Genomic DNA, 19,378 nt, shown 5'->3' with positions numbered 1-19,378 from the left:
GAAAAATGGCGCAGTGGAATCTACGTGATTCCACTGCACCATTTCTCGTGTCATTTTTAATGCCTGTAAGGCAGGTGTTAAAATGAGGCTCCCATTGTTTTCAATGGGGCTTCTTTCACTTTGCAGGAGTAGTGTCAATATTTTTGGTGCTAATCCTGCAAAGTGTCAAACTAGCGTCAACATTTGTGATGCTGGTTCCCTAACGTGCGCTATAGTGCGCCATATCATAGATACATGCGCACACATGGTGGCGTTTGGGGGGCACAATGGGGTGCAAGAAAAGTGGCGTATCATGACATGATGCGCCACTTTTTAATAAATTTGTCCCTAAGTGTGGAAAGAGACCTCAAGGCATAACTAATATGATGGGTCAATTGTGCAAAATTCCTTTGCTTAAGTGCAGCTATGATTCCTAATGTCATGCTCCTTTACACATACTGTTCTCAACAGTACTGAATGATCCAATCCCTTTCGGCAGTCTCCCACTACCTTCCTAACACATGGTAGGTGACTGGCTTCTGTGTTTCCTATAAAGGTAAAGGGTGTATATTGAAGTCTCAAGACAAAAAAAGCTAAAGGAATTAGAACGCTACATCCTGGAGCTTGTAGGTGACCAATGAACTGCCTAAGACCCAAAAGATTGAACTGTTCCTCATGTACTTCCTGTTGTAATCTGCATACATGCTGATGCATTTCGTTGTATGTATGTATGTAGATATTTATATATGTGGTATTTTTATAGTGGAAACTAAGCCAATAGGCAGTGTACAGTTCTACGAAATATAAGGCAAAGTGTAAAGTAAATGAGTGATTGTAGGTGAAAATGGGTTCTGAGAGTAGAAGTGTGTTGTAGGTATTGACACATGCTCAGCTTTACTAAAAATCTAAAATATATAATAATTAATGAATAAATGATTTCATTGGGTTTGTTCATTTTCACTTTTCCTAATTTAGATTTGAATATGTTGAAAAAGATGGCTTCCTATTTCATTCACAAAACCATTTCAAAATCAATGACAAATTTAGCAATATGCAAGGTAATCTAAAAGAAAACCCTGTGAGCATTTCAGAGCTTGTGCAGAAGACAGAATATAAATTTCCCTGTTAATTCCGTTTTCACTTTTAAAGATGGAACTAAGTTATGGACGTTTGACTGAAATGCGAGACCCTCCATTTATTTTTCATAACATTCATAGAAATCAATAACTAGAACGAAGCGAGAGTAGCTTTGTAGCGCTGAGCAGCCACTAACCAGAAGAAAATCTTTGTTCTCAGGCGTGATGAGCTGTGCTGTGTCTACTTTCCTGAATGAGCTTGTGTGATATTTTACAAACTGGAAAAGGGACTGATGCTTAAGAGGGAAAATATTTGATGCAACCAAGGACTTCGGGAATGGCTTACAGGCCTGAATTCATTTTATAAACATCCACACATAATGCCCTGTGTGCTATGCGATTTAACATTATAACATTACGTGTCTCTAAGATTTAATAGTGTATTCTGGAACCTCTAAGATGGGGGCAGTGCGGATTCAATAGTAACATTGTTAAATCAAGTTATGTTTAGGAGCTTTGAAACTGAAAACCTGTGGGATAAATACACATTTCTTTATAGTCTCTTTACTGTCTTTTTCACCCAACAAAGTTAAACTGAGCTAGTTCTGCTGCATTATATTACTGGACATCCTATCTCCCAGGCAAGTCGCTCTTAATTATAGAATTGTTACAGAAAAGTGGCATATTCTAATGAAAAAGGCCGAGAGCCACTCCGCAGTCACACCCCCGGTCAACGTGTTAAGAAACAGATTGCAAAGATTCGACTTTTTTCTCAGCCCCACAGAAGGGGTTTTTGTTGCCTTTAGAAGAGGTAACAAATCGGGGGGAGCCTGGCTTAAAGTATTAGCGAGTTGGTTAATTTGGCTCGGAGGCCAAGAATGCCCTGGCCTAGGCTCGTTTGATGCTAAGATCAGATAGTCTGCTGCTCTCCCCAAATTGTTCCCTCGCTCTCGCTTGTGGTCTTGTGTTTTAATCTCATTTGTCCGACTGGGGCCCTGGGAGGGAGGTAATCACCACAGAGTGTTTCTTCTGCTCTGCTTTCACTTTTATCTTTGAATCTGAGGAACACCACTTAGGTGGTTGAAGTGACAAACGCAGTGGTTTTACCTCATGTTTACTCAGTTATTGCACGTGTACAGCGCGGCAAACAGATGTGAACTGCCTAAGGCTCTGAAAACGTTTCTTTACTTGACACGTTAATGGGAAAGTGGTTTAAATAACACGCTAGGCTAGTTGCTTAAGTCGTTCTCCGTGTCACTCTCTTGAAGACCTATACATGCATTGAAGCACAAATGAGAAGTCATTCGGCCAAACGCATGCACGTGTGACAGTTCTGCATTTGCTACAGCCATTCGTTTTGCCTTTTAAGTCTCCACACATTCATAATTGAGTGTAACTTAATAAATGCTTAAACACCACTCGCCACTTCTTCCCGGTGATAGCTGTCTTGTAGCCTCTCATGTCGTTACGGTCCACTTTTCAACAAGCCCATGTCCTAGTATCGAGTGTATCAAATCTAATCCTACGGTGCATTGTGGGCCGCCCCGGTTGGTCCTGTTCTGAGGCCTTGCTTCCTTCACCGGGTGAATGGTGGCTGCGCGGATGCCCCGCTGGTGGCCTGAATCGCCGCAATTTGTTCTGGCAATCAGCGGCATCTGCTCTCTGTGAAAGGAGCGTGGAGAGGCGAGCAGAGCTTTGGGGCTGACCTCAGACTGAATGTGAAAGGCCGGGCCCTTTCTGCTGGCCCGTTCGAGCATGTGCAAACAGATTTGCCGAAGGACAAAATGCTCCAGTGATTTAACGCACGTTTTCTTCTTTCTCAATTTTTTATTATTCCTTTCTCTCTCCCTCGCTCGCTCGCTCTTCCTTGTTAGAAAAGAAACAGGATAGAGGACAGCCTGGGTACAATCTTAGCAACATCTGTTGCCTTTCACGCGAGCCCTGGTTGAGCACAATATCTTTTGAAAGAAGTGGTGACATTTTAGTGAAAGGGAAAATAAGGTTTCAATAGGAGCGGCATTTGGGCCTGTTTCCCAACAAGCACAGTTGGGGTTTCTTTGTGGCTGTCACTCAGCATCTCTTTGTAGGCATTTTTCCCCTTTCTTTTCTGATGAAATTGTTGGAAAACAAATCTTTAACCTATTACCGAGTTTAATGGACTTGCATCTGAGGAGAACAGGTCTGTGTTTTTTTTCCTTTTTCATTCTGAACTACACTCACAATACGGAATTGCCTTTGAGAGCAGAGAAACTCCTTATGTTCAGTTAATAAGAAGTGTGAAGGAATTTATGTGCAACATTGATTCGCATCTGCTTGTTTATAATTTCCACATCTTGTTGACTTCCACACAAAGAGGCCACTGCACGCGGCAAGTGTTTTAGTATTCTAGCACATTTCAACATCAGCTATATTTCCATAAATAAATACAGATAAGATGGATGCACGTAAATGCAACCACATACATCATCGCAAGCATACAAGCATCCATCCGTCCGGACATATTGTGGCTTAGTAAGGGTGCCATGAGCTCTGATGCAAGCGGGGAAAATGACTTGCCACCTAAAGCAGCCGTGATCAGGTTACAGTGGGTCACCGAGACTTCTGATCTGGGGCCCGGTGCCACTGCAGACACTGCTTTTTTTACTACCACGTCCCACATACCTATATAATTAGAAATCTACAACTTTTGTTTTTTTCTTCTCCCAGTGATAAATTTAACAAGCAGTCTTACCCTGTCCGTTCATGCTATGACGTTTTATGACTGTTTGAAAGTTACACCCCTGAAACGACAGCCTACTAGTTATGCAATGGGTATGTAACACGTCATATACCGCTCTTTTAGGTGTCTGATACTTAAACATTTTTTTGTTGGCATGGATTTATTTATTCATACTTTTTTGAGTCTTCGAGCTATATCTAGAAGTATGCCAGGGAACTGGAAATGCACTAAGTCATAAAATAATAATTTCACAAATTTTAATTCATTCAACAGTAGCACTATAGAATTTAAGCCAAACAATGTTCCAGATCTTGTCCAAGTACAGTAATGTACTATTTTTAACACATACAGAAAAAGTTAGCACTGTAAAGAAAGAGCAGGTGGTAACAACTTCAGTACAGGTGGAACGTTTTGAAAGTAGGGAAGAAGCATAATTGGATGTACATTAGCTAATAAGCAAGAGAAGTTCTTGAGTAAGGTCTGGAGCGATAGAAGAGCCCGCCAGGTAGATGACAGTGCTTGCAAGTATCTGGATTGTGGGATGTGTGGTGGAGTGGGAGGCCCTCTGCAGTATATTCAGAAGCAATGCAGTGGTGGGATTAGGTCTGACTAGAGGAGTAGTCAAGGCATATGCAGGTAAATGTACATACATCATCTTTGCTAGGGCCCTTTGGGTGTTCTGGGGGCACCTATCTCCCAGAAGCCCCTTCCTTTCCTGTGGCTGCACAAACTACTACTATGTTATTAACACACCTGCTACTACTTGTCACAGTAATTACTAGGGAAAGGATGGGTGTTCTGAAGCAACCACCAACAGAGACTGTGGGGGACTCCACTTCAAAGAGCTCCCACCTAAGAAGCAGCCTCATCCACAACTTTTGCCTTATGTGTTAACTTGTTTCAGCTCATCACAGGATGTATGAAGATAAACGCATGTGCAGTTGGTTGGTCAAAGCACGTTCAAGGGGAGGATTATCAGTCCTTGTTTTCAAAGAGAAGGTAAGAAAGAAAGCATGAGCATTTGTTTCATTTCAGTGTATTCTCTTGGACAACACTGCTACATACTCTACTGACAGTATTTTAAAAAATGAAAATCTTTTAAAATCATTTAGACATGTATTTTGGGCCTTAAGTGTATCTGGGGGCCATCTATCAGGAATATGGCACACATCATTGATGACAATGTCAAAAAGGAAACTGCAATCCTCTTTACGCAATATCAGCAAGAAAAAGTAAATGGTCCATAAAGAATCCATTGGAAAGCCACTAAGAAACTAGTTTGTGAATGATGAAAACTTTAAGTATACTGAAAATCTCTTGCACAGCTTAAAAAAATAATAATATACACGACACCTTGTATAGCAGACTAGCAAATGTAGAGGTTATGGTGGTCTAACTCAGATTTAGGAGCAACACTGAGGACTGCAGTTGCTGACATCTTGAAATACTACAATAAATTCCTGATATTTGAAATCCTATTTTATTTATTGCTGAGTTGGTTTTGATGGTGAATAATTCTGTGATGACTTTGATTACCCAACAATGAAAGCTTAATGAAGAAAGAAAGTGCAAGCAGCAGTGGAGAATTCAGGGGGTAGGTAAAATATTCCTTTCATGCCTCTTATTTATTGTGCACAGGTAAACTGGATGAATCCACCTCCAGCCATGTTAGTATTATTTAATAAATATTTTGATTGAGATGCTTTTAATGACTATCAGAAAAATGCATTTTCATAGAAAAAATTCTGGGAGGAATCTGAAATTCAGAAGGCTGTTTTTATCTACTTGTACCCAGATGTAACAGCCTCTCTCCTGCAACTAATATTGATATGTTCTCACAAAGCAAAAGGCTAACACAATAGAATTTATCACATGACATGTGTTTATTCCAATCACAATCAGTTTCTTCATCTACTCAATTGAAGCTCTCTAATGCAACTAGGTCGTTCCAACCTGTTATTTATTGACCTTCAAATCAATCCCTTTGTTGGCATTTGCTACCTGAGAGCTGTCTCTTTTTAAAAATGTCATTGAAGATGCAGCACTATTGCGTGTTAATACAATTGATATTGGTTTAAGGCTGTGAAAGGCACACAATTATATTAGCCATACATTGATATCTAGAAGAGTGGTCTGGATCCGTTCATTTGTAAGATCTTTTGGAGATGGTTGTATTGTTACTATTGTCATTGAGGGCCTGATTTAGATCTTGGCGGAGGGGAATATTCCATCACAAACGTGACCGGTATCCCATCTGCCACATTATGATCCTATTATATCCTATAGAGGTCATGTTATGGCGGATGGGAAAGCAGTCACATTTGTGATGGAGTAATCCATCCCCGAGATGTGAATCATGCCCGAAGTCTATTTTCACAAGGAAGATTTTAATTGTTTAACTAAGAAACCTGTCTTAGAGCTGCAAAATCTTCCTGTTACCACTTGGTTATGAAACCTGTCTTAGTGCTCCAAAATCTTCCTGTTACTACTTGGTTATTCTTGATCAATCTTGTATAGACCTATCCACGGAAGTGACACTTCTGAATCACAGTTGGCTGTTGCTTTTTGTTCCCTATTGCAGAAATGGCTGTGTGAATAATATGTTTTCCACCTGTGGAGTCTAAAAGCTGTACTCATCAAGATATTGTATATTTTTAACAATGCTGTTTTGAACTCTAAATTTCATTATGCTTTTGCCACTCTGAATACTGAGTTTATAGATTACACAGGAGCACAACTTAATTCTCCCATTTGTAGAAGTCTAGTCCCGCCATTTTCCCTAGAGTTTAGAAATAGCAATAACACGATTCCTCAAATGCAGGAGGACATTCTAGTCCTCCTAATATTAAAGAAAATATGAGTGCATTTTTATTTGCCACAATTATTTACTACAAACATATTGCATTGTTTTCAGTAATTCATGGAATGTGGAATGTGCCAGCTTTCAACTTGACTACCATAGATACCTATTGAATTTTTTATATATGGCTAATTGAGCAATTTTTCCTGGAAAGTTGTCTTACCTTCCATGTACCACCTGTACAATCTAGACATTTATGCAGCAAAATAGGTTATGTGTGAGGGTCAGACTGGATCTAGATTGTTCTGTCAAAATCTTGAACATCAATTCACACAGAATATTATCAGTAAGACTGGAGTTTAGCACTGAGTGGCCCTTATCTCTTATAAATCATTATAATAATTGCCACAATTAGAAGCAGCCTTTACTTCTTAATGGACTAGGTTAAATACTTAAATTTAAAACGTGTTTTGGAGATTATGAGGGAACTAATTACATTTCATTATTTGCAGGGGACCTCAATGTTAAGCGTGGTAAATTCCATTGTTTGATTGAAGAAGACACGCAGGAGGAGGCTAGCTGGGTATTCTCCCTTTCTTAGACCGAAGTAGGGATATGAGCAGACAATGATTTGCATTAAAAGACATTTGCCTCAATGTTTTAAAGTGGGAGTTCTCTTTGATAGGCCAGTCACATGAATGAATTATCTCATTTAATAATAGACAAAATATAACACATTATGAGCTGACAAGGCTAGTATACTTCAGTAACATTATAGGTTTTGTACTGGTTAGCAGAAATAAGGAGTCAGAAGTAGTTAATTGATTTTGAAAATGTTGGAAGTATTTTAACTGCAACATCTTCAAATTGCCTGGTGAGCAATGACCTTGCTCCCAAGTATTCCCTTTACAAAGAATAGGGCGGTTGTAAACACATAAGAACATCGAAGATAAATATTAACAGCGTTTTCTCCAGAATCATGATTTGTTTTTAACTTAATGGGAACAATCTATCCTGTCTTTTTTGCTGATATTAGCCTCAGTCTTGCATCAACCCATTACATATCCGTAAAGCTGGTGTTTCAGCTGTAATTTGTAAATCGTAACATGGGGAGACAGGGTCGGAGTGCTTGGTAAATTAATCTTAAATTGTAGATTTATGCTCAGGCTCTTGTAAACCCGTTTGATGTATGACGTAAATAGGCAAATCACAGAGCTCAATTCACAAAATATTTTCTGACCCTTACTAATGTAGTGCTCTCAGCATACTCTTCAAAATCAGACGTACGTCAAGAGTACTACAACAGTATGTCAGGTCTACTTGCAGCAACATCTCTGTGAATTGTGTCCACATTGCGGGGCTGTTCACAAAAAGGTAGCAAATCACCACCCATAAAATATTTCCTTTAAATAGGTGCAAATATACTGCTTTTTGGAATGTGTCAAGGACTGGATACCGAGGTTAGCTAAGCTGTCTCCTTGATTGTTAAAGAAAGCACATTGCTCCGAAAAGACACGCTGCCATCCTCAACAGAACAGTGTGAGTTGGAGGTGTCAAGTGACTCTTGAAGAGGATCAGTTAGGAGTATAAACCTAGAAGGGGAAAAACCTGTGGAAATCTTTCAGTTTTTTATTTTGACATCTTTCGATCAGCAGAGCATTCCTAGACTCCACCACCGATCTCATTGCCTGAGCTCAAATTAATTCAAGGAAGAGCTCTTCATGCTACCCAAATAAGCTGATGTGAGCAAGCTGCCCATCACTGTATGCTGAAAAGATTCCTCTTCGAGTTGTGTGAGGTTTCTGGTGAGTTTCTGTCTGCAGTCTCAGTACAATTACAATAGAAATCTACGATAGACAATGATTTTCAAGCAAACCACTGCAAACGTTATGTCACACATGGTCTAGCATCCTGTTTCTACAATGCATACTTTTACTTAATGTATGGTTAAACAATGGGGAAGTGGTGCATGATCGGCAAATGCATTTTTTTTTGTATTATTGTGAAACATTTTTCCCAACGGAGAAACATCTTCCCCATCACCTCTTCCACATTTGACGGTAATCCGTTCCCTGTCCTCCATGAAAGGGGAGTTTGCCCCGCCCATTGCTGGAGCAAATCTCTGACCATTTCTATGGCTGGAAAGGGTCAGATAAGAATTCACGGATGCCCACAAATGTGCAAGATGTTCAACTTTCACAAATTTCAAGAGCTATTACTACACATTTCCTTGCACTCATGGTAGAGAAACATGTAATAATAAATTCATATTTACTACCAGGATAAATTTTGTGAATTCCTGGATGTTGTAAATGAAGGTAATTTAGGCAGTAGACACATTTTTACGAGCTGAACATACCACTGTGAATTGCTTTCAGAATGTTTTAGAAAGGAAACAAAAATGAATACACAAATTACATTAAAAATAGTAAAAAGGAGCTCTGTGATCTGCTAGCTAATGTTGGAAGCTATTGAAAAGGAAAGGGTTTCCTATCTGGAATTATTATGCTGAAAATCTCTCTCCAAATCAAGCTCTTAATCATAGAGTTGGTGGCGTTTCATTTGCTACACGATTCAATAATTTTGTGAACTTTAAAATATAGCTTATGTTAACCTTTGTAAATCTTGTCTTGGACTTAAAATCAACAGTCAGACTATACATGTTTTCACTGTGATGGTCATCAATAGTCCTATTATTACTAGTATAGTAAGAAGGTTCATAGGCAATATGCCACCCTTTTCAGTATTTTTTATTAACTTCATTCTGTTGGTTTCATTGGTGAATAACCTATTTTACTGCTCTTTACACACTTGAGTTTTTCCAGTGACCTAGACTACAGTCAGGACAATTCCAGTCTTCAAGGAGTGAAAAAAGTCGGGTCCCTTATACAGTTATCCAATCTTCATTTTAGACACCACTTGTTACCTTTTTGCCACAATATTGCTCACTAGATTGCAGGAATTAGTTGCCTCTAAGAAACTACTGAGAGATAGCCCATTTGTCTTTGTCTTCAGGCCCATTATACAATTATTCAGTCTTAATTTTAGATACCACTTATTACCTTTTTGCCACAATATTGCTGACTAGAGTACAGGAATTAATTGCCTCTAAGAGCCCAATGAGAGACTCTCCATTTGTCTTATTTGTGGTTGAAATCAGTACTTATCACCAGTGCCTTAATGTGTAAACACTGTCTGCAAATTATATTTTGTTAAAGACTAGTTCACTAACTTCATGGTTCTCTTGTAATCTTTTGACATTGTTGTATGATGTAAAAACGGGACCATCTTGAACAAAATGGTTTAATGAACCAGTTCTCCTTAAGGTTGGATTGGTTATGCACAAAATATTTCAGTTGTGGTGATATTCAACTAAAAGAGAGAGTTAAAACAATAATTTTCCTCATTAGGATTTCCAAAGCAAATTTTTGTGTTCTTTTTCAACATACAACTGTATCCCTATATGAAGATCCAGGGGCTGCCACTGTTTGTGTCCCAAAGGTGGACTAAAAGTAAACTCCCTGTTTCTGTGTGGATTATGCAGATCTCCTTCTTGAAAAGCTAATGCTCTTCAATGTCTAGCAACAGTGTTTGTGAATGTTTGGCATGCCTGTGTATAATCCCCACATCCAAGAGCAGCGTCCTAGTCAGTGCTAGTCATGGATGGTGCCAACACTTATTGCTAATGCATTTGTCAAGAACTTTAAGGTGTTATGTGCCTTAGGTACATTATTGATGCAAGGCTCAGAGAGATTCTAAGAACTTGCTACCTAAAGGGAGCTGCCAGTGTTAGTGAATTCTGTTGGTGGCGATACAAATAGTGACACTGGCTCTGGAGGTTCCTGTTCCTTATTGCTGGCCTAGCATTTATCCTGGTGTTACTCTCAGTGACACCTAATTATGCATGATACACCTCCCCCCTCCTCAGAGACCTGCACTGGCTACCCGTACCGAAAAGGATCACGTTCAAACTCCTTTCCCACGCTCACAAAGCTCTCTACAACAACGGGCCCAGCCTACCTCAATGACAAACTTACCTTCCATGCTCCCACACGCCATCTTCGCTCTGCCAACCTTGCTCTCACCGCCGTCCCCCGCATCCGCCGCACCACCGCCGGAGGAAGATCCTTCTCACACCTAGCTGCCAAGACCTGGAACTCACTACCTCTCCAGCTACGCCAGACCCAAGACCCCCTAATGTTCAGGAGGCACCTCAAAACATGGCTTTTCGACCAGTAGCATCCCCTCCCCCCAGCGCCTTGAGACCCTAACGGGTGAGTAGTGCGCTTTATAAATATACTGATAGATTGATTGATATCTGCTGCAACTGAATTCTTCCCACACAGGTTTGCATACTACTATTGCCATCAAAAGCATAGAGTCACTCATAGCTTGGCTCCATAGTTTGGAATCATTGTAGCATATATCTATAAAAGTAGGTTATATTAATCTGGTGTGGGTGCAAGGGTGTCGCCTTTTGTCCTTTTTAGGCATTTTAATCTGCATGTGAATGTTGCAGCTGATAAAGCTGGTCAAGCTTTGGTAGAATCGTGTAAAGCATTCAATTTGCTACCACTGCCTACCATGCTTACTCACCAAGCTGTCCACTCAATTGATTTTATTTTTTCAAACCTCTTGCTCTCTATTGATAACCTATAGTCCTAACTTGGTCAGATCACTTTTTAATGTCATTTAGTTGGCTAAGAAGTTATATTGTCCCTCAATCAACTCTTAACAGCAGTAGTGGGGCCTGAACCTAGAACAAATTTAAGGGCATATTTAGGAGGCCCTAGAGCCTCTTTGCACTACATTTGCATCACTTTTTTAAGCTAATGTGGGCCAACGGGGCCCAAATCGCCCCACTGTGACAGGCATGATGAATGCAAAGGGGACGTTCCCTCATGGGGGAGGTTCGAAAAAATATTGAAAAGAAATCTAAGAGATTTCTTTGCATCATTTATTTCAGTACTTTTAACGCCTGCTCAGAGCAGGCATTAAAATTAGCATGACATTGTTTTCAGTGGGCCTCAATGGGCATTGCAGGATTAGTGTCAAGGTTTTTTATGCTAACCCTACAAAGTTCCGAACTGGTGTCAACATTTTTGGTGCTAGTTCCCCTAATTACCTCCATGGTGTGCTGTATCATAGGTATGGTGCACACATGATGGCATTTCGGTGGGGAGGGGGTGATAAAGTGGCAAAAAAAGTGGTGTTGCACTGGGTGTAGCATCACTTTTCTTTAATCAGGTCCATATTCATTTGGAGCCTATGGAAATTTTGATTGAATTGCAACCAAGTCTTACTGATAATTTGGGCCAAGATCTGGATGCAATTAAAACTTGGATTCAGGATGCCACAAGCAGATCAGGACCTGTTAAATATTCAGTATCTAAGCAGACACGCCCACCCACTCCCTAGTTCTGTGAAGACATTTTAACTCTTAAGAAAGGCTGAAAAAATTCTAGTGCAAATGGTGAATGTAGTATGATAAGGCTGCTTTTGAGTCTTATTAAAAAAGCTCTTAAGCAATATAATAAAAATATGAAGAGTACCCAGTGTGCTCTCTATGCTGATCAATTTTCACCTGCTGAGAATTCTTCTCATTAAATATTCAAAATCACCAAAGCCTTAGTCAATTACAGAGCTTGTTAAATCCACTATTCAAGTCTTAGCAAATGTAAGTAAAAAAAAAGTCTACATTCAAGCTGGCTTTCCAGCCTTCTCACTGCCCTTAGCTACCACAGGTGCAGAGATTGGCTACCACCTTACCATCACATCTATTTTTCCCCCGGCTAATCTGAGCTTAGATCGACAGAACAAATCATAGCAACTCCACATGTTAAAATTTGTTCTTAGTCCACTACCACATGTCCATGTTTTTTAAACTAATTCATTCCCCTTTCCCTGGAACAAACGAACTAAGCTCTTTTGTAATGCAAAATGGGGTCATTAAGTGATCCATATTCTCCTTCGATTCTTTGCAAGGTGGCTGAAGTTATTGCTCCAGCATTTCTTCAACTCTTTAAAAACTCCCTGGAGTTGGGAATGTTCCCACCTTGCTGAAAAAAGCCCAAAGTGGTTTCACTTTTAGAAAAAAATACATCCAACCTATCCGTCTTATCACATTTTGCCTGACATCGCTTCTTACTCCTGTCAGCTTGTCTGGAAGAGAACAAACTGCTACATATTAACCAATCCCGCTTTTGTCCTGTAAAAGTATGGAAACTGTCCTTTTGGAAGTTATTGAGTTGATTAAATAAAGGTGCAGCCTTGATCTTATTGAATTTATTTGTGGCATTTGACACTGCGTTCCATCCTACCCTGTTGCACTTTTTGACAGAGATTAGCATTATGGGAACTGCCTAAGGTTGGCTAAATTATATTTTGGAGGACAGGGGTAAGGAAATCTCTCTGCGTCCATATGTGTCATCTTCTATAAGTAAGTCAGTGGGGTGCCATGAGGCTCTTCATTGAGCCCCACAATAGTCAACATTTATATGGCCTCCTTCGCTAAGTTCATGCAATCATAGAATTTTAAAACCATTTTTTATGGAAATAGCACACATCATCTTCTTGCTATGGATTTAATGGATCCATCACTCTCCAAAATAGCTCCTTATGTTAAATTCTGCCAGAGTGATGTCTTGCATGGGTTTGCAGGAGAGTCACCTGAAATGTAATACAGAGAAAAAAACTAAATATTTTTGTTCTTTAAGTTAAATGAGTATTGGCTTTATGATTGCAGACCTAACAAACTCCCTTTCCCTCCCAAGCTCTCAAGCATAGCAAAGATTGTGGATGTTAAACTGGAAGTCAACCTGTCTTTAGAACCCGTGATCTTGACTGTTGTTGGCACAAATTTTGCCTTGCTCTATTCAATGTTTTTGCATCTCGTCCCTCAGACAGTGGGACATGCACTGATAAAATCAAGGTTGGATACTGCTAATATTCTGTAATTTGGCCTCCTCATTAAATTGATACGCAGATTTCAAGTTGTCAAGACTAATGCTGCCTACGTCATCTTGGATATTCCCAAACCTGAGCACATGTCCCAACATCTTTGTGATCATCACTGGTTGCCTGTTAGGTAAAGGATCCTTTTAAAAGCTCTTACCATTATGCATCTAGCCTTCTATAAGTGAAGCCCACAGTATTTGATTAATTTGATCAGCAGCACCCATTGCATTTTGACACTGCCCCAGATTTACAAAGTTTCATACCCCTGAGGCCGTGCCGACATCTAAGACCAACCCAGGGGTGGCGTTAGGGGGTGCAACAAGAAGAAATGCTTTTATTTCTCCTCATTTGTTACTTTTTCGATGTGTGCTGCATTTGGCATTATGAAGCACACATAGAAAGAGCAAATCAGCATTTAAGATTGTTTTTGTGAAGGGAGGGGTTTATTCCTGCATAAAAACAACCTCCCACTCAACGCAGCCATCGCTGCACAATGGTGCAAGGGTTGCTGAGTTGGCACATGGCAGTAAATACAGGAGGAACACAGGGGTGTGCCATATTCTCTTAAATACGGTGAATCCCTAAGTTTTGAAAATTATAGTGTGTGATACTGCCAAATTTGGCCCAGCACCACGCACTGTCATTTATTGCTCAATCTGGCCCTGAATCTCTTGCCATGTTTGTCACTGATGTTTGGCTGATCATATGTGAACATTCACCTACAAAAAGTCCACATGACTGGCAGGGCTTGTAAGCCAATGAAATTACTTTTTTCTTTCCATCATAGTTTGTTTTGTATTTTTAGTTATTTTTATGTGTTTTGGCTCTGTCCTAAGGTTACTGTCATTCAAATCAAGTAGTACCTTTTCTTCGGAACTGTAAGAATCATATTTTCTGATGGTATGCATGAAACTGAAACAGGGTTTCCATGGCTGTTTCAAGTACAGCTGTCTATAAAGCGTCTTGAAAGCACCATAAGTGTTAAAATATATGTAATGGCTATTGTGTTTTTTATTTGAAAACCTTCATAGCAAGCATATTGCCTTCACACTAAGTTGGCAGCATGTTTTCTGTAACTTTTTTCCTGTGGAATATGCATGCCATGGAAAAAACGAATTCCATTAGATTACCACTTCGAACCAGTTACTTTTCCAATGCACGTTTATGTAGTGTGATATTTTTGGCACTTGTGTAAATTGTAGAATACATATTCATTGACTCATTTTGACTGACATACATAAGCTTGCCGTGAAGACATCAGCATTGCTGGAAACCATACAGAAGGTGTCATTTAAGGCAGACAAGAAAGGTGGTGGTGGAAGAGACTTTTCATTCCAGTAAAATGTAACAGGGTGACAATGATGACAATATAGAGTAGATTAGCTGGGTAGGCACTGTCAGTTAAATCTAAAGAATGAAGAATTACAGAGAGGAACTGTCTCATGAAGGAGGTAACAAGATATAGGACTACTAAGGTCCAAGGCTAGGGCAGAGGGAGGGAGCATTGTGTGAATAATTGAAAATATTCTATTATTTTTCTAAAGAAGAGCAACTTCGAGGCTAGTATCTAAACTTAAGTGCTCATGCATAGTACAGCTTTGGCCTGTTTTTATGAAACTGTACTGTCAAAGCACGTACACTTATCTATGTTTTTCACCAAATTAGTGCATGAACTGCAGACAACACTACTCTTAAACAGAGAGTCAATCACTGCCCATTGTTTCTGGACCTTGTCATTTGCAGCTCAATCACTAACAGATACATTATGAATTAACTGTATGCATTATGGCTATCATATAGATACCACAATTGCATAAAAACTGGACACTTCTGTACCCTGCACAAGCACATATCTTCAGGAGTGAAGGCACATTTCTTAGCTCAGTCAAGAGATAGTTTCACATTTTGGGTGCCCTAGAAATAGATTGATTCAGGAGCTTTTGACTAGGATCTCTGCTGCTGAGATTACTACAGCCTCCAGAGATTGTATGATTGTGATTAAACTGTTCCTAGAGTTTAGATGTTACATTTCCTAACTTATACTATCTTCTGAAATATAAACAGTGGTTTAAACTTGAAAACCACATGATGGTAGAGTATTCAACAACAACTATTTTATGAATTCAGTAAATACGTAATTGCTTAGCATTTAACTTTGTGACTCTTTCAGCAATCAAGAAAGAAACAAAGTAATTCACTTTAGTTATTGAAATGCAAAGTATAAAATATACTGACATTTTGAATCTTTGATTTAGTAGTGGTGCCTTATGCTCTTCTGAAGTATTTTACAATGTCGAGAAAAATAACGCAACAATCCACAGAAGTAACATGTGGGCTTTAATGAAAATAAATGTGTTTAAATGCCAAAATTGTATTAGACAACCATATTAATTCATACTAGGCATGAGTAACTGAAGCAACCTTTTGTGACAAAGATGACATGACTAAAAAATGCTAGACTTGCACAAAGTGTTTATTTCTTGACATTGCCATGGACATATTTTCCATAATGATTATTACTTGCATAATTGTTAGGTAATGAATAGATTTGTTATTTAGAAAGATAGATATAAAAGTTCACACATGGGAAAGCAGTTTTAAACACAAGAATGATTCATGAGGAAGCAAGACTAAACAGTTATTTGAAAAGAAATAAGTGCAGTCTTGAAAATTGCCATCTAAAGGTATTGTGTTCCTTGTGAGAAGATGAGGAATGATCCTGTTCCCATAAGAGCATCGAAAGATTATTGGCTGGCTGAAGAAACAGCAAATTGCAACAGTGTAAATATGTGCTGTCTACTAAAATTTTGCAAGTTTCTAGTGTGGGTTACCACACATTCCCTACTTTATTCACATCCACACTGCTCTGAGACTACACTGAGTTTCTTGATCCCGACTGCATGAGAAGTTCTGCTTTGATTGACTATTTATTATTGAGCTGCTATTGTTGAAATGTTATGCTTATGATCTCTCTCTCTCGAACATTAAACTCTTTATGGCTTCTGAAAATGAGACTGGCACCTTTTATTCCCACTCCTAGAATAGGGATTCTCCCCTTTATGGGATACACTTACTGCATTTATTATGACTTATTAATGACTTATTTTGATTATTGACAAAATTAATGACTGATATGATATGATGATTCCAATAAAGATGAAATATTAAAAGATTTGATTAATAAAACCCTTTAACTAATACCAAACTCTCACTATTGATAAAACCAAACTATCACTATTGATAGAAAATAGACCAGATATTGTGGTGGCAATTTAATGTGATGTACAGTTCCTGATTAATCTCAGTCAACATCAAAGATCCATAATCCTGTGAAGAACAGAGGAAATGTCCCCTTTTGAGTGGTAAAATATCTTGCAAACCCATCGCTGAGATCCCCGTTCCTGCAAAACTTGCTAGCAAAAGGATCTTTTACGTTATGCGAAAGAGGAGCTGTAATTAACTGCCTCGATTTAGAGAGATGGCCATGCCCCGTATCCCAAAGCCTAAATTTTGAAGATTCACAAAGTGCAATTTTCATAGGTGGTTGCAGAATTGGAGATGTAAATATCAACAAGGTTATGCTTTGCAATTGTCTTGGTTATTGAGGATTTGCTTGAGTATTTTGTATGCGTGTCAAATGAATTGGTGAGTTTTCAGGACCTTTTTACGAGGCTGGTGGTCCAAGGACAGCCAGCCTTGCAGTGATGGTCTGAGTGCCACATTACAACCCTGGTGGGCGAGCCCACCATGGGACTGCTGCCCCCACCAGGAACATGGCTCCTGACTGGGTGACAGCATTTGGAGTTGTACTCAGCCAGGGCGGCACTAAACTCAGAGTCACCTGCCTGATTACAACTCAGCTTTCCACCAGTCTTTCCAATGATGGAAAGCTAGTGCCAGAGGCCACAGGGGGTAGGGGGCTGCACTACCCATACCCCGGGCATGGCATGGGCAGTGCAAGTCCCCCCTGCCCAGCACCATCGGAATGCGCATTGTCTGCACTGCAGACAGTGCACATTCCAATGGAGCTGCTGTGCTATGGTATTGGACTTTGCATGGCGGGAACATTGTAATATGCTTGAGGGAGACACCATCGGTATGATGGTGGCATCCTCCCCGCGACTTTGGTGGTTGGCTTGCCCTGCCGCCAAATTTATAATGAGGCTCTATGTGCGTATCATAAAGCAGAAGTTTTTAGACTCAGAAGTAGTCTAAGATCACGGGATAGATTAATAAGAGTTGATTTATGTTTTTCTCATCTGCAGAAGGTTTGTGCTCATAGTTGAAGGAACGAGCCTAAACACAGCAATTAATACTGAAAATCCAGAAAAGTTAAAAAATAATAGAGCACAGGGGAATGAAGATGAAAAAGAAAAGATGGAAAGAAGTTGAATACTGATAGTGATTCAGGGGTTGAAATGTTAAATGAATTGTTAACTCCACGACCACCACCTTTTGTGGCCCCTCTAACAAACACTGAGGATGCTTTGACTTCTAATGCGACAGTGGCTGCAGCCCTGTTGACCCAAATGCTAATCAAATTGAAGATGACACACGCTATTGCATAACTTGTTATATCTAATGTTGTGCCTGTATTAGCTGAGATTGTTCCTACAGTGATACCTCCAGATGTTACTGCTTCTATTGTGACAGTACCAACACCTGTTGCTAGAGTTATAAGTGCACAGACATTGGGGAGTCACACAGCAACTGCTCTATGTAATATTGTCCAAAATGCTGTAGTTCAGGAGCTCTGGGCAAAATTCACAAATAGTTGCTTGGGCACCAAAACAAACTGTCAAATCATAGAGGTAAGAGTGAAGAATTTTCTTTATAACACCAATAGCACAAGGTGATCCTAATTTATTTGAAGAAGGGATTCCTCCCAAAGATTTGAAGAAACTGCATAAATTAAAAAGCCAGGAAATGCTGAAAGTCAGGTTGTCATCACGCAAGAGACAGAGAAGAAATGACCCTTAAATGTCCCATGATTGAAAGTAGAGATGGAAGAAATATTCAGAGTATGTCAGGGGATGTTTAGATCTTGAACATCTGAATCAATACCAAGAAAAAAGATCTAGTTTATTTATCCAGTAGCTTCACATGATCAATTACCTTAATTGGCATGAAATTATGAACTCAATCTTTAAAAAAAGAATCCCATTGCATAAAGGTTTCAGTGCACAATTGGATGATGAAGCTATTGAGACAATAGATTCTTTGGGGATGCAATTACACACTATTGAATTAGCAAAATGCATTTGTAAGCTGAATGATTAAAAAAAAACTAGAGATCAAATGGGCAAAGAAACATGAAAAGAAGAGCAACAATTAGAGGGGGCTGAAGAAACTAGTAAGCCACCACCAGGTCCCCAGATGAAGGAGAATCCTTGGTTTTTCCACTGAGAGAAATACTAGGTGGAGAGTTTGTCCATGACCCTTGGAGTATAGGTGATCTTCCAGCGTTTACAAATAATTTTCCAAAACTGAAAGAGAATCCTGTACAGCGGTATACAAAATTTGACAGATTTGTAAAAATATCAAAGGTGCTGTGGACTGATTTGAATACATTCCTTGATATTGTAGTGCCAAGTGATTTGTGGGCTGAGTATAAAATTTCAGTACAGTGGCCGCATACTGAACCACAGAGAAATGCAAGTACTAATGCACCATCTCCTGTTGTAATGAATAAATATAATGAGGTAATTGGCTTTCTGAAAGGCAAAGTTCCTGCAAAAGATATTGATTGGGTGAAGATAAAAAGAACAGACGAGCCAAAAGAATTGGTGCATGACTATTATGAGTGAATGTTGCAGGTGTTTAAACAAAATAGTGGACAGAAACATT

This window comes from Pleurodeles waltl, chromosome 2_2, assembly GCF_031143425.1.
Source record: "Pleurodeles waltl isolate 20211129_DDA chromosome 2_2, aPleWal1.hap1.20221129, whole genome shotgun sequence".
NCBI lineage: Eukaryota > Metazoa > Chordata > Amphibia > Caudata > Salamandridae > Pleurodeles > Pleurodeles waltl.
The sequence above is the reverse complement of the archived record's forward strand: the minus strand, read 5'-3'. Positions refer to the sequence as shown.